Here is a 6,318-nt window from a genome sequence, read left to right on the forward strand (position 1 = left end):
AGATAAGATATCTGCAGAAGCTGAGACATAACTTTTATACTAGAAATTCTGATAAGTTAGAATAATATAATTTTCACTAAGAATCTAATTATAATAAAAATATTAACACTATTATTTATAAACTCTAGTCTATAAGATAATAAGTTTCTACTGAGATGAACAGTCTGTGATGTATATAAAGAGAAGAAGAAATCATATTCTTATTTAAGCTAAAAAAATAAAGAGAATAAAAACAGAGTCATGAACACAATTTAGAGATTAATAACAAAAAAATAAAGAAAACTCTCACTTATATTCTTAATATCTGTAACACTTAATTTCTTCATAACTATTAATTCTTCTCTTCAAAGAAGTAGAGAGTATTATATCTGTGATACAGATAATTATTTCATTTGATACAAAGACTGTCAGAAATGCACAGACTTCAGAGAAGCTGAATATCAGAGTATACACAGTTGCAGCAGAATCTTAAGAGCTGATTATCTGTATATATAATCAGATATTTCTCACAAAGCTATGTCTGCTCTCTCAGTTATGCTAAAGTATTCAGTCTGAAAATAATTGAGATGTAGAGAGAGAACTTATCTGTTCAGACTAACTTATATTATAAATTTATAATATTCACATTGTCTTGATTATCTGAATTTTACAGGTACTTAGAAACTTATCTCTCATTGATAATAAGATTGTAAAAATGCACTGCAGTGTGAGAACTGTTGATAGAAAATCTAGACATATTTGTATATACCTGGTCAGAGATTGCACAGGCAGAGAGAGAATGATCATAGACTCACAGAGTCATAGAAGACACTGACAGCAATGAGAGCTTTACAGAAACTGTCAGCTAGAATCTGTAAGAAATTACTTATAGAGAGACTTATAGCAAAGAGTGAGACTATACTACTTAAAGTCAGAGACTAATCTGAGAGAGGTACAGAGTTAGCTGCTGATCTGAAGATCAGATGCAGGCTGAGAGAGATGAAGATACTGTTGTAAGTAATAATGTCTCTGCTTCATCAACTGATAAAAAGTAATCAGAGAAGTTACAGAGATACTTATAAAAAGCTCAGCAGTAATTAAACATTATTTACAAAGATATTGAAATTGAAAAAAAATTTTATTCTTAAGAAGTTCTTGAATTGATATACAGACATTGTTAGAAACACTCTCTCTCTATTATCTGAGTGAAAACACTTCACAGATGAATCAGAATACTCACAGTTTATAAAAATAAGAGCTTTTATTCAAAAAGAAAAAAGAAGATGAGATTTTATAGAAAGATTTAAGATATTTATACTACTCTAGAGAGATGTGTTTATACTGTAAGTAATTCTATAAAACAGTCAGATTACTCTAGTATATAAAGAGTGATTATAAATTACAGATCTGAATCTTTCTATATAATTATAAAGAGTGATTATAGATTACAGATATCTTGATTCTACAATTCTATAGAGTTAGTGAAAGAATGAAAAATTCCTCACAATTCTACAGTGTTAAAGAATGATGAGTCATGAGAATAAGTGAAAGATTAACTTGTGAATACTTCTCTTTAATAAGAGTAATCTTATAGAGAGTGATTCATCTGTGAGATGAATCTGTGTAATAATCATATAAGAATCTCATAAAAATAATTGAGAGTTAACTGAAATTCTTCTGTATGAAAGATGTGAGATAAATCTGTATAATAGTCAGAGAAGAATCTGTAGATTATAAAGAATCTCATAGAATAAGAAACTGAGTGACAGACTCTTTTCTCTTTATAATAATAAGAGATTTTTTCTCACTGAGGGTTTTTTTATAGATGTAAAGAGTTTTTAGTGAGTATCACTACAGTGCTGAGCTGATTCTATGAAGTCACTCAGTGAAAGACTTCACAGATGAAGTCTTAGAGAGAAGAGAGTATGTAAGAAATCTCACTTCTCATGAATTCTTTATCTCTATTTCTATCTCTTATATAATCAATAGGGTTAGCAGCCCTTGACTACATACAACTATATAGACTGAAGTTTGGAAATACTATTCACAACTCAGCTTGAATGCTATTATACATTTGATTTCTACATTTTATCTTTCTACTGCAAATACTTCTAGTAGTTAACAGTATATATCACGCCAAGCTGCAAACACCTGAATAATCACCTGCGAGTACTTATTCCTACATGAGATCAGTCAAATTGATAATAAGACTATCAAAAAATCTGGTCCTGGTCTCAGACACGGTCACACAGTCAGTCTACTCAGATAAATATCATATATTCAAATAGATGAGATATGAGAAAGAAGATGTAAGTAATAAATCAGATTCAAAGAAGACTGCTCTCTACTTAGAAGAATAAAAGAGAGATAATTATTATCAGAGTTATACAATAATAACAGAAAATAAAAATCAGAAATAATATAATTATATAATGATATAATAATATAATAATATAATAATAGATATTGTATAATTAATAAGAAATCAGAAATAAACATCTCTTTTAATTAATATAAATAACACTCTTCTCTGCTATCTGAATTGAAAGATATATAGAATCTCTTAAAGAATTTACTCAAAGCAGTAAGAAAAGCAGCTGAGACTACTGAACTGAAAGTGAAACTCTTTTCATATATAAGAATTCTGAACAAGATTAAGGTCTTGTATATATAGTGACAGACTGAGACAGAAGTTAAGCAATAAAAAGTATTCATTATAAATTAAGTATTCACTATAAAGAGCTTTGCTGACACAATTATTATCATTAATAAAAATAGAGAAAATGAGATTGTAGACCTGCTGTAGAAGATTAAATACTTATATAAACAGATAACTGCACTGAATCTGAAGATCTTGTCATGATTATTTATAATCTCTTGAGAAGTATACATATTATCTGAGACTACTGTATAGAATGAGAATCTGAATATAAAATATATTAAGTCAGAAGATCTGCTGAAGTTATTAAACTTTAATAATAACTGAAAAAATGATGCTGTAATCAGCTGACTAAGTCAGATGTAATTATATTATTGAATTAAATATGAACTTATACACAGACAGTTAATAGAATTTCAACAAGTTTTAAGATCTGCTACATTTCTATGAGAAAAAGTGAAGTCATTATAAATAACTAATGAAAAGATAAATCTCACAGATCTGAAGTGATATTCATTCTTATAAATATAAAATAAGTTTTTCAAATAAATCTTATACAACTTTGAGAAAGTGAATATATAAAATAAGTATTATAAATACTTCACTGAGTATAGATAAGTAAGTAATCTTATATTATACTTCACATACTTCAGCTTATACTATCTTATATTAAATGAAGAGCTTTTAATATCTTTCTATTTACAGATCTTTATTCATAATCTTATATCTAAGTTAAGAGTGAAATGAAAATGCTTAATCTTGCAATTAAATACAGTGAAAGAAGTATATAATATTCTTATTATATAGAAATAAGTAAGTTAATTATAATAGAAAATACTGCAATTCAGTATATCTCAGCAGAGAATAAGTAATCAGACTTTTATAATATAAGTCACACACTCAGATATAATAAATCTAGATTTAAATATTATTATTAAAGCACTGAATTCTCTGAAAAAGAAGTTCTCTGAGTGAAAATCTTAATATTATGAGTATTAAGATTGCTTCAACTATAAATACTAAAATCATGATATAAAAGATTACACACAGTGTGTACAGTTCAGAGAGTTAAAAAACTAGTAGAATTAGTAAGCTCAGAGATACTTACTAATATTCTATAAAAAGTCTTCAAAGTGAAAGAGATTTCTGTGTTAGATAATTCTCTGAATTTTATAAATATTAAGAGAAAGCAGGCTTCTGAATGAGATGTAAGTAAGAATAAAGAAGTAGATACTCATCTTAATATCTTAAGATCTGAAATGTTAATATATAGAGAGTATTATTATTATTATTATTGTTCAATTATAGATGTATGCAGTCAGAGACTATGACATCTACCTGAGAACTTTTAGTTCCCAGGGTTTTTCCTATCTGTAAAGTTAACTATTAAACATTCATCAATTTCAGATATGCAAAATCAGAAAATTCCAGCTCAGAATACAAAAACTGTTTATAAATTACAGTGTTTTAACATCTTCTGATACTTTGAAACCATTTAACAATATCATGACAAAGGAAAAGAGAAGACAGTCTTAAAGATAGACACATTAAATAGATAGATAGAAAGAAATTGAAAGGAAAAGATAAAGTAAAGAGAGACTGTAACAAAACTGTAAGAGGCCTACGCCGAATAGATCGGTATAATATTATAGGTCTTATGTAACAAAGATAAAAATGTTAAAGAAGGAAAGAAAGAGAAAGTGCGAGAATTAGTGATTGAGATGAATATTTATACATGTATGTGGTGGTGTACACAGTGAAGCTTTGAGATGGAAGAATATGCACGCGTCTGTAGCAGCTGAGAATCAGTGATTGAGAATGGCTGAGAATTGAAGTGTACACTACACACGTTCATAGCGGCTGTGAATCAGTGATCAGAAATGAAAGAATCTATGAAGTATAATGAAATAGTCTATGTGATTGATCAGGCGCAGCCTGCTACATTAGTCTCTTCTTTTCAGAAGCAGTTCTCATCAGTCAAGGACTGCTGTTTCAGATAACATGAAACTCAGAGTTCAGATCAGTTAATCATAGCTGACTCATTTCACAAGATATTATCAGTCACAGCTGTGAGATCTCTCATTGAGAATATCTTTAATCTCTCACTCAAGCTCATTATCTTCTTCTATGATGCCTGGTAGTTATCAGTCAGAAGTCAGCTAAGAAGAGAACAGATCAGTGACAGTGCAGCAGAGCAAGCTTGTATGAAATACATTATAAATCTCTGATAATGTGTTAAGATGATAGTTATAACTATCTAGAACTTCTATCACTTTATACCTGATGTGATGATAGTCTAGTGTATAAGATGAATATGTAGTTTGTATGTTCTTGAGATTCAATTATACAAGATCTTCTATCTTATACTGCTCTGCAGAATCTTATCAGATGTTGATTTAATCTTCTTAATCTTATTTCACAGTTGTCATGAAGACTTCTACTCAGTCACAGATATCTCAGAGCTTTATTACTATATTATCAGTGATCTGAATTAAACTGTGAAGATTCAGTATGAACTGTGTAATCTCTAGAAGATTCAACACTTTCATGTGATATCTGTGTGTAAGAAAGAACAGGCTTATATCTGTTAAAATAGCATCTTAACTGTTGATAGTGATCTCTGTGTGTAGAAGAAGATTATATCAATTATCTTATAAGTAGTTGCAGAACTTATAAAGATAATTCTTTACAGTCTGAATTATCTGTTCTGATATATCATCAGTCTCAGAGTGATAGATAGTTGACAGACAGTGTATAATCTTGATAACTTGACAGATTCTTGTTCAGAGAGGACTCACAAATTGATAATCTTAATTTAATACTATTGATCTCAGCAATTCATGCATCTGATAGAATGAACTTTATAAGAAGACTTCAACAACTTGTTCAGTGTTCATCTTATCACAAGATTTCAATATTACATTCTTACTTAGTCAGTCAATAATAACCAGAATGTTTCTACAATTCTTGCTCTCAGATAGATTAACAGTGAAGTCAATCACTACATCTTATCAGATTCTATCAGAGATATTGAGTGATTTCAGTAGATCTTTTCTACAGTTCTTCTATAAGATAACAGAAGAACAGTAATTGCAGTTTCAGATAAAGTGTCTGATACTGTTTAATATCTCAGATCAGTAGAATTCTCAGAAGATTATTTGATACAGTTATTCACAGTCTGAATGACTGATTATATATGAATCATACATCTCTTGCATTATTCAAGTGTGTAAGAATTTGAAGTGAGAGACTCAGTGTTATTCACAGAATTATAGAGTGTTATTATCATTGATTGAACATTCTGAGATATCAGTTCTTATATATAGTTCTGAGAAGAATCAGAGTGCTTCTTAACATACTGCTTCAGTGAGAGTCTGAAGAAGTTCATCATTCTGAACTACTGTATATCACAGTTCATTCAGTGTAGAGAAAGTGAAGATATCAATATCAGTTCTAATCAGAGAAGCACATATGATGCTGTGAGCTATTTCATCTTAATTAACTAGTATCTTCAGATTCAAGAGTCAGTGCTCTCAGTTCATTCAGTAAGTATCTGTTATATTGAATGATATATCTTACTCTCATTATGAGAGAGCATCTGTCATCAAGTTATAACTGCTAGAATGATAGTGTATTATAAAATGAAAGCAGCTTAGAAACTCAGATCATTGCATCTATTA

Source organism: Blastomyces gilchristii (assembly GCF_000003855.2).
Source record: "Blastomyces gilchristii SLH14081 genomic scaffold supercont1.12, whole genome shotgun sequence".
NCBI lineage: Eukaryota > Fungi > Ascomycota > Eurotiomycetes > Onygenales > Ajellomycetaceae > Blastomyces > Blastomyces gilchristii.